At 34.4% G+C, this 11,455-nt stretch overlaps 1 protein-coding gene across 2 annotated transcripts in view; it reads right to left on the bottom strand.

The window, feature by feature from the left end:
* Positions 1-832: 832 nt before the first annotated feature.
* Positions 833-11,455, bottom strand: part of LOC111051304 (angiogenic factor with G patch and FHA domains 1) — a 118,429-nt gene continuing 107,806 nt past the window's right edge. Inside the window, exon 10 of one of the 2 annotated variants that reach the window (XM_039421859.1) lies at positions 833-1,184. The gene's annotated coding sequence lies outside the window, so the exon portion shown is untranslated. The remainder of the gene's footprint in view (positions 1,185-11,455) is intronic. The other variant, XM_039421858.1, reaches the window with a different exon arrangement.

Below are 11,455 nucleotides of genomic sequence, written 5' to 3'. Positions count from 1 at the left end.
AATCTTGATACTCTAAAAATAAAGATGTATAGAAGTAATTTTAGGTGCAAAGAGCCTTAAATCATTCAATTCTGATAGGTGTATCCATATATCGCTATTTTTTCTATTAACCCAATACTATCTACTCAAATTTTGATCTCATTTATTTAAGAAATGGTGTACAATAATGTATAATTTTTCATTTCGATGTAACGGTTTAAGTTGAGTTGAAAATGAGCCTACCAGCAATCAAGATTCAATACATAAGTTGATCTTCAAACTGCGGTAGTGGGCGAACTTTCTCAATTTTGAGGTGAACAGTTTAAAACAAGAGAACTTTCTTAGGTGATAAATAGAGCCTTCTCCCTTCATATGCCATAGAAACCCGGACTCCGCTTTATATAGCTTGATTCATATGGGGTATGATTTTGATAAATGTGATTATAGATTGTGATAAATTTGAGAAGATTCAACCCATTGGAATATGAAGTTTGTCAATCAAACCACTATTCTATGAAGGAATACAGTCCAATTCATTCCCAATTGACATAGAATTGATCATCATTACTGGTGGATCACATAGAAATCTATGGGTATTGCAAAATCGGTGCTAGGAACTTTGGGACCAATACCTTTGGGACTAAAGGGTTCCGACATAAGAGAAGATGAGTCATTGCACAGGTATTGCACATTAGATATTGGAATAGGTAGTTGGACATTGTTCTTCAACACAAACGCATTTAACACATAGAATTAGCGAGTCAGTTGCAGGCCTATTCAATTCTATATATATATATATAATATATATATATATATTATATATATATATATATAATTTATTTATTTATTTATTTATTTATCCGATATACTTTATAAATTTATTTATTCAGATTTTAAAGTAGAATTCTTTCCGCTTCTTCATCAGGAAAATATGAATTTCTAGTTTTCATCAGATCAAGAATCTTGGATCTAATAACATGTTGGAAAGAGGCCTTCTGAAGATGTCTGTAATAGAAATAGATTGTTCATCTACTCAGTACACAGAACTATTAAAAAAAATTTATAGATGTTTTTCATTCAGTGACAGAAGCGTGTGAACCTGTCGAAAGGGTTGACTATTGTTTGCTAATCACCTCGCAGATAGAGACCCCACACTTGGTCCCAAAATTCCTCTTTTTCCAAGTTGGTCACAAAGTTCCGGTCACCTGCAAATTCATTTAACATTGAAGAATGTACGAGGAAAGTTGAAGAATGTAGAATGTATTACAAATGCACAAATAGAAGTTTTTCTGAGGAACGTTATTTACCGCCGAGCCAAGTCAGTAAAGATTTTTCCTTGCAAAGTCAGCTCAAGTCAATAGAGTTTTAAATTTGAATAATTGATATAGTCTATTACTGCAAATACTGCTTAGGCACATCTACTGCCGTTTGCATGAACACATATTGATTTATATAGAATATGATTATAGATTCTGATAAATGTGAGAAGATTCGACAGATATTGGAATATGAAGTTTGTACTCAGTCAAATCACTAGTCTATTCAGGAATACGGCTTTATTTCCATTTGACATAGAGTTGATAAACATTATTGGTAGATTACATAGAAATCCATGGGTATTGCAAGCTAATTTAGAAATATTGATAAATGTACGAAAAATTGAAGAATGTACAATGTATTACAAATGCACAAATTTCCTGAAAATTTTTGCTGGCAAAGTCAGCTCAAGTAAATAGAGTTTGAAATTTAAAAAACGAATAAATTACTGCAAATATTGTTGGGGCACATCTACTGTCATCAAACATTTTTCCATACCTGGCAAAGTCAGTACAATATTGTTTGAAATTTTAAAAAATGAATACAGCAAATATTGCTGGTGCACATTTACTGCCGTTTGCATAAGGAAGCGAGTCCTGAAAGATTATCGTCATAGTTGATGAACATAGCTGACGACAGGAGACAGGATGATGGTTGGCGGTTGGCTCCGTGCCATGTAATGCAATTCGGTCCGGTCAATTACCAGCTCAAGAGACAACAACTGTCTAAAGAAAAACGTCGGCGGCGGAAAATTCGCGTCGGAATGATGGATGACGGAGAAGGATGGAGCATCGTCCAAGGTCCAGTGGTTGGGGACGTACGGCGATCTGTTTTCTTCAAGGTGAGAGATGGTCGATATACGACGAGGAAGACGACGACCTAAAGCAACGGGGAAATGTTTGAGCAGGTCATGGTTTCGGCAGACAAGGAGAGGAGACCAACGACGTATTGTGATTGGCTGGCATAATGGAATACCGTGGAGGAGGGGAGGGGGAAAAGCATTGCGCAATAACCTAAAAGCAGGGAAGGAGACGCGCTAGCCTGTCATGGTGGCTAGAGTGCTGATGTCTGATGTCGACTGATCATTTATCTTAAATTCTGGTACAATAGATTAATCATACTGGGTGCTTATCTCTCGCCCTACTTACCACAATGCAGTCGCTCATTCATTGTGCTTTCGACTGCGGGTCAATTTTTTCCACTTCCTTGGCTTGGTGACTACTGAACGCCAAACATTAGTCTACGTTGACCCAGAAAATGATTTCCTTGAACCTTTTTATGAGAAAAATGTGATTTGGGAGTTGCAATCTTACTTTTGAACCATCATTGAAGATTGGGATCACTCACTTCAGACATAATTGATTGTGATCTAGAATTATTTGAGAAGTGTACATAGGTCTACTAATCATTATTACACTGAAATGATTAAATTTCTGAAAATAATGAATTTGACATACATCATCATTTTTAAACCTATTAAAACAATCAAAACAGTAATTCGTCTGAATAATGTTAATGTTATGGCACAGGTGTATAAATCACCCTTTTTCGTAAAAAAAATAAAAAATGCTTGAGAATTATGAGAATGCTAGAATGAGTGTCATGTCCAGTATGCGAGCCTGAAATCTAATTTTTCATTTCACCACTTGAAATATTAGTCTCTCAATTTAAATTTATTGCAATGTGAGGATAATGACTTTTAGAATTTACCTAGGGATTTTTATTGTTGATCTTGAGTGATCGAGTATCAAAAACTAGAAAGCTACATAGAAATCACTCGGAATAATGAATAACATTGACAAATGAAAATAATTTCTTACTCTTTTTGAGATAATGATGGAATATTTAGTACAAATGAAATGGACATAGGTTTCATATGCTGTATCATTGGAATTTATAAAAAAAAAAACAGGAATAGATCACATATCATATATATCCTATTTGACTATCCTATATTATCCTATATAACCTATTTTACTCGTATAGACGTCACAATTTGAAAGAAAAAACAATACACAATAACCACATAAAACAAACATTTCGAATGTATATCACTGAAAATGTCAGCTTGTAAGAAATAAGAGAATTCGAAGTGTACACTTTATGAAATGAGTCAGTCTCTGGTACGTGATCATTCCTCAGAATGTCAAGGATATAATCATTGTAAAAGTTGTGTCATAAAATCTGATACTGCAAACTGCACATTTTATAATGTACAAGTCTGCCTATCCCACCCATCGCCCAGTGCACTGGTGTACAATTAAGTGTTTCCTTTACTTTAATGATGAATTCGAACAGCAATAAATCATGTAACCGTAAACAGCTCATGTAATCAACTTTTTTTCACAAATTTCTTCAATTCTCAATGCCAATTACCTATTTTGACTCTGCCTAATGCAGAATGTATTGATTGACTCCGTTCAATAAATGAGTAATTTTCAATCAATCTCATGAAAGTCAGTATGTCCATTATAACATCATAATCATGATATTGATCACTCTGGTCGATCTGGAGATTCTACTTATTTTTCGAGAGCTCATCTCTGACACTCATTGTTAAAATCCTGAACACTTATACAATAGTGTATATAATACAATAGTGTATACACATACAATAGTGTATACTATACAATCCTTGAACACTTATACAATCAAGTAAGCATTGACACCGAATGAAACCAAATACAGTGAACTGTGCTGTAGTATTTGATACATATATGCTTTTAATCACGAATCATTATCAAGCAATACCAAATAAAGTCATACTGTACATTCCAAAATAAAAACGCAAACAATCTTCATAATATTTACATAATTAACACAAATAAAGAAGAGTTGGAACACAGGACAAACGGAAAACAGGATGAAATGAATGTCACCCTTACTTAATACATAGAACACAACTGATTCAATCCGCCTTCTTATTCAGAACTTAGTGAATTTGCCATTTACAGTATAATGATTACGTATAGCCTTTAAGCTACTATTTATATATTTGTCTATATATACTTATTACCAGTTTGGAATTTCATTGTGTGCAATTCATATTCTTGATTTGCTGATGAATGTTAGTTGATTCAATTGAAATAGTTTTAATTATATGTACAAAACATGAGAACATAATGTCAACTTGAAAGAACTCACTCTCCACTCACAGACTCAAGTCTTTGTGGAGAGTATTCACTGTTAAATGTGTAAATTAATTTCATGAATTTGTATTATGTTTTGTGAATAAAAAGCTATTTGATTTTATTTTATTTCTTTGATTTGACAGACCTATTAGAGTGATAATAGAATAATATCAGAGTGATATTCTATAAATATTTCATAATGCTATTTGGTTTCAAGTTATAATAATCAGGGTGCTCGAGAAAGATGCATCGTTCACAGTGGAATTTGTTGCTTACCATAATCAATTAATAATCTCGATTGGAATTCCTTACAGTGAGATTAAATTCAGATTGGGAGCATTGATTCAATGGGAAGCCATGATCTTTTTCATGAGAAATACTGACTGTTCAACGTGAATCTCACTATATCATTCCTTCTTCTTCAAGTACCTTCTCCATCACCGAGGATGGCAATTCTTACTTTGTTAACTCTGCTCGGAACTGCTCCTGTGACGTGCAGCTGAATGCTTCCCTCAGGTTTCTCAACCAAGACATTCTGCTACGTCCCACTGAACGCTATTTGTCTGTGCATTATTGTATTGGAAGCATATGATGAAAACGTTTGCTAAAATACAAGTGCTCCTTGCTAAGCAGCCTTTCAGCTACGGAGAGATATGAGATATTTTGAGATATGTTGCCCAGTGATGGAACTGATTGCAATTATTTATTCACACAGAGCCGCGGATGACGTTGCTTCCCACATAGCTCAAATCTCAATTGTCTGTTTTGTCTCCCAGGATGTGAGTGTGTGAGCGCGTAGGTGAGTCAATGCACTGGTGAGATATCCGCGTAGTTTTGAGGCGCGGACTCGGGTTGTGGGCGTTTTTCAGCGGCCAGACTGATTAATTGACTTTCCGAAACTGTAATCGTTCATAAATAGATTTGGCGCAAACAACAATGCACAATCCTCAATAGCAGTAATTTGTCTTCTTTGCAATTATCGATTCATATTATTCGATTTGTATCAAGTCTATTTACCACGTACAAAAAAGCTAATGAATCATTCCATGAGGCCAATGATTGAATGATCTTTGGAATTCAGCACTTACTGCGCTATTTAACATTAAATATCGGGGCACCGAGCTTCGCTCGTTATTTATTTATTGATAAACAGAACTCAATTCTTTAAAATGATTGGGGAAGGACTAACAGGCACAGCCCAAAACTGTTCCTTCCCCGTATTTTGATTTATACACTATTAACAGTCCAAAAAGTAGGTTATGTTCCATACACTTGAATTCAGGTCCAATTTTCAGTCTAATATTTGAAAACAGAAAAGTTCTAATTTAGATTGTTTACAAACCAAATTGAATAACAAAATAACACTTACTAATCATTTAAAATTGTAAAATAATGATTAACTGAATATTACGATATACGAGCCTGTAAAAGTCAGAGTGGTGTAAGTCATTTTTTTTATTTTCGAGTTAAGTCCAGTTATGGGTTCAAAAACTATAAATCTATTACTAGAAGAGTGGTGTAAGTCATATGGTCCAAGTAAATGTCCAAAGAGGGAGAGAGAATAAAATAGAATAGAATAGAATAGCTGCCTTTATTTTTACCTAGGAGGGCGGAGTTAGGGTGCAGCCGGCCCTCTCTTACATTCAACCCTCCAATACAACGCTAAATAATTACCTACTAGATTAAACAAATCAAATTCAGAAAAAATATATACATATAAAATATGTACAATATTACAAAGAAGGTAGATAATATTATTAAAATACAAAAATAATAATCAATGGAGAAAAAAAACGAAACCTAAATTATAATTGAGATATGAATAACAATAGAGAGAGTGAGAGAGTCATATTCATCATAGTGTTCAGAGTAGTGCATGTAATTAACACACCTACAAAAATGTTAATTGATCATTTTTTTGGTCATCAACACATATACAAAAATGTTGATTGATTATTTTCTTGGTCAAATCAATAGTCATTAGTGAGAACAATACATGCTTGTTGCCCTGAAAACATTAAATTCATCACCTTCTCACTTGGGAATTGAGTGAATAGCTTCTACTAAAACCTTTAATTTCTCAGAAGAAGGTTGATATGACTTACACCACTCTGATTTTCACAGGCTATTTTGTTATCCAATTTGGTTTGTAAACAATCTAAATTAGAACAATCTAAAATAATCTGATTTGTTGATATGACATGGTAATACCATGATTGTTTACAAACCAAATTGGATAACAAAATAACACTTACTAATCATTTAAAACTGTAAAATAATGATTAACTGAATATTATGATATACCAAGTCATGTCAACAAATCAGATTATTTTGATCGAGTCTATTAAAAATTTCTTGCGAGTTACGGTAAGCTGATTGATTGAACAGCTGATCTCCCACACAGGCACACGCATCTTCTGTTATCGACAGACGACGAAATTATCATCTGTTTTTCCAAGGATGAATTGTCGTTTTCATGTCCTTCAGCTAGTTTTCCCAGGGATGAGACCTAGTGCAATCGAATTTTTATATCATAAACTATATGAAATGTTCCGAATTTCGTGAAAATCGATAGAGCCGTTTTCGATATCCGTTGCACATAAATAACCATAAATAAATATAAATAACCAAATATAAAAATACAGAAATTGCTCGCTTAATATAATAGGATTTCATTTATATTGTTACTGTACGTTGCCTTTCACTCATTTCAGCAATAAAGAAATTTTGAATAAGAATGTAAAGAAATCTTGACCAAACTTGTATTTACTTGAAAATGCCACGGAAAATAAATTGAACATCGGAATCAAGTTGGAAACCACTAACTGCTTTCCCAAACCACTTCCCCAAACTGCTTGTCTTGTCTGGAGTCTAGACTCAGGAGTATTCAAGACATGATTATCAAAGCTTACATCAAAGAGGACTGAGATTAACTTTTTTAACTTGAGGCAACTAACACATTCTTGGCAGAAAGTGAGTTTTCACGTTGCAATAATTATAATTATATTATTCTAGTAATGTTGAAATAATTACAATGATATTATTCTAGTAAGGATATTATTAAGGTTCGTACAGGCTTTCGCTCTGCTCCGCAATCGAACGTCACTCGAGCAGATCGATTGATAATCGACCGGGGAGCAGAGTGGAACGCTAGAAGAGCTAACATCTCCTGTAACGTTCATGATCGTTGCGAGTGCGGAGCGAGGGCGGAACGAGGGCGGAGCGGGTTGGAGGCGCGTATATCTGTACGCACCTTTATAGGGGAGACACACACAGACTCCATATCTGAGTTCTGAGGCTTGAGTGAAAACCTAGAAAATGGGACAGAAGAATAAAAAGTACGAGTTCGTATCTAGTAGCTAGAAGTTAGCTGCAGATTGAATGTTTACAAAACATAAAGTAGTTCCTAGTTAAATAAAAAGACTAGATATTGTACAAAATGAATTCTGTATGGATATCTATCTCAATATCACCTTCACAACTTCTCAGATAGTTCCTCGTTATTTAAATAGACAAGTATTTATGAAAAGTCTTTTTTATTCAAATTGGATTCAATTTCAATTTCAATTTATTAAAACACACAAAACAAAATGACAAAGAATTACAAATAAAATAAAATACAATAGAATGTTACAAATATAAAATACCATGGGCTTTGTGGTTGGGTGTGTTGGAGAAGAGAAAAAAGAGAGAGGAAGATACCTAGCCAAATATGGTTTCCCATGTAATAGACAGGCAAAGAAGAGAAGAGAGAAGTGATTAGGGAAAAAGGGAAGGGAGGAATTGGGGAAGGAAGAAAAACAGATGAATAGGTACGCAAAATAAAGGTAAGCGAGTCCACTGAAAAATGAAAAAAAACTAAGGAAAAAACAATGCTGGAGCAGAAATCTTGAGCCTTATATATCTAAATGACTCATACTATATTATATTATACTCTTAATATATTAGAATTGTAATTTCTTTAGTGTGAAGAGGGCTATTATGGGAAGTATTTCTTCCTGGTGCCCTCATATTGTAATGTAAATAAATAAATAAATAAATGGAAGAAGATTTCTCCCACAATATCACCTAGGCTTAGTACAATTTTAGACAATAATTTTGTTAAACTATGCTTGTGCTAATACATGATATTCTATGGAAATCCAGTTTATACAAGGCCAGAAAACTTCTGTTCATGATTCAAGGCCAAAAACTCTTGCTTTTGATTAGAAATCTTCCGAGCTTCTCAGTCTGGAGAGTGATGATTTCAATATATATGCCGTTTCCATGCGAATGAAAAAAAACGAGCAAAATTTGTACAGTATGAATAAAAATATAAATCTCAGTACCCTTTTAAATTATATTGTCACAACATGTTTCGGACATTAATGCCATTTGTACAGTATATATTATTTAAATAAATTTTCCGATAATTCATTGTAGAAAACAATAATATAACTTCAATAATAACCAAGCATCCCCAGGAGGTGCAATATGCTTTGAATTTTGCACATTGTAAAATAAGTTCCATATTCCCACAGCTCAGCATTGCATGAGATTGCATTGCGACTGATAACATGCGGTCACATTTACATGTAAAACATGTAGATTGAGCATTGAACAGAATTACAATTCAGTACTTCATTGTTAGGCTGATGAATAAGGCAAGGATTGTGTTTCTATGGTAGCGTTGATGCAACAAATATGAAGCAATCTGCAAAGTTATAATTGCAGCATCCAGCAGTCACATCTCGGCGCGATGTTAACGTCTTTGATCCCCGGGAGACCACATCATTCACTGCAAATTAACTTTTCTGTCAATGCCAACAAAGACAATCTCTATCCAATAATGCTTGTTGTAATGTATGTTCACACTTTGTAGTCACACTGGGTATTGACTGTAAATTATTTCTGCCTTTTTTCAGAGCCAGACTAAATAACATTACCAACTGTGAAGAAAATGGAGCCGAGTTGGTGAAAAAATAACAAGGATGCTTTGGTAAATGGCAAGTGATAAGTTTTTCTTATAACTTGTTGGATACTCGTAAGAATTGATAAGAAACTCGAATAACTTTGCCATGACACTCGTGATAAGTACTGAGGTAGAGATTCCACAAATAATTAATTGATGATTGATAATTGATGAGAAACTCGTAAGAATTGATAAGAAACTCGAATAATATTGTAATGAGACTCGTGATAGATACTGAGGTGAGATTCCTCAAATACAGTACTATTCAATGAGATGATAAATCCATCATACAAACCCGTTTCAAGTATCTTCCTTAAATGACGACAGTAAAAATGAATATGATGCATGATTGAATCATGTAACAAACCTGAAATTTTATGATCAATTTATGGAAATGTTGTGTGAACACTATTTATAATACGATTAATACTCTTTAAATACGATTGGTGATATTCCAAACTCCATTACTCACCATTTCCCAGGAATCTTAGAAATGGAAATAAAATAACTTTACTTATTTACACCTACTGTACTTATGCATATGAACATAAATTGAATCTTCATTTTATAACTACTATTTATGATATAAAGGATATCATTTCCTTATTATATCTAATTAAATAAATGTATGTATCTTGGTTTAAGTGCAGTAGCATATACTTATATTTATTCTTTGTAAAGCTTTTTTGTATTTTGTTTTTGGCAAATAAAATTCATTCATTCATTCATTCAAAAAAATAACGACAACATAATGTCTCCGCGCTGAGAGTTTCGCCGAGTCATTCGCCGAACGTCTCCGTTTGACATAAATCGCAGCGAAGACGAGCGGTGGCGTAGTAGGCTGTAGTAATCATCCACACTCTCTCGTTCGTCGTCATTCGTACTAACTCGGGGAAAGTGACGCGCCCGCATAAGACTAGTAATGCACTTTTCCACTCCATCAAGAAACTAATTTATTAATCGAGACTACGTTTTATCGATTCATCAATTGGTATTGATGTTACAAGTGAGTGTTGCTGTTTTTATTCACATTGTACTTGATAAAACATTGCAGAAAAAATACGACTCCTCATATCACTCGGCTACGCCAGTAATATGAGCATTTCAGCTAAGTATCAATAGGGTATAATGAATAAACTTTTTCCTACAGTTACGTTGGAAAGTGGCCATTGCTGCACTGATTACAGAACGCAAAGAATCACTTTTCCGCTCTAGTGCGGGAAAAATTTTTCTGCACTCCAGATTTGCAACATGGCAACGCAAAATACTTAGTAGGTTATATGGAGCAACAGTGCAGCAAAATCAAAATGAAGTTGGTAACAGTGACTGCTGTGGCTGCTATAGTGAGCAGAGGTGCAACGAAGCACAACGCGCTAATTATTACTATTATATTTATATCGAGGACAGCAACAGCACAGTGCCACCACAGCACACACCACACAGCCGCCTCGCCATTCAAACACTACTAAGTTATTTGATGGATTTCAGGCAATTTTACCCATAATTACCCACTTTCATATTCAATGGTAACTGTAGGAAAAACTTAATGTGAAATACGTGCGCAAAGTTCCTCTGCTGCACTCAAGAAACCATTCCGCCCTCGCCTACGGCTCGGGCGTAAATGTTTCTTTCGGTGCAGCAAACTGTCACTTTGCGCACTAGTTGCACAAATAACTATTACACTTTCATACTCTTATATTCTATGTTTATTGTAAGTGCGTATTATAATAATTATGCCCTCCATAATTTCTAATATCATTAATGAATATATTTTTACTTTCCTTGCCCTATTACCATAGGTAAGCAAAGTATTGCTTTCCGAAAAAATTAAGGTACCCCAATTTCCGAATTTCTATACGTTTCAAAGTCCCCTGAGTCCAAAAAAGTGGTTTTTTGGTATTGGTCTGTATGTGTGTGTGTGTGTGTGTTGTGTGTGTGTGTGTGTGTGTGTGTGTGTGTGTGTGTGTGTATGTGTGTGTGTGTGTGTGTGTGTGTGTGGTGTGTGTGTGTGTGTGTGGTGTGTGTGTGTGTGTGTGTGTGTGTGTGTGTGTGTGTGTGTGTGTGGTGTGTGTGTGTG

Source organism: Nilaparvata lugens, chromosome 2 (genome assembly GCF_014356525.2).
Source record: "Nilaparvata lugens isolate BPH chromosome 2, ASM1435652v1, whole genome shotgun sequence".
In the NCBI taxonomy this organism is placed as follows: domain Eukaryota; kingdom Metazoa; phylum Arthropoda; class Insecta; order Hemiptera; family Delphacidae; genus Nilaparvata; species Nilaparvata lugens.
The sequence above is the reverse complement of the archived record's forward strand: the minus strand, read 5'-3'. Positions and strand labels throughout refer to the sequence as shown.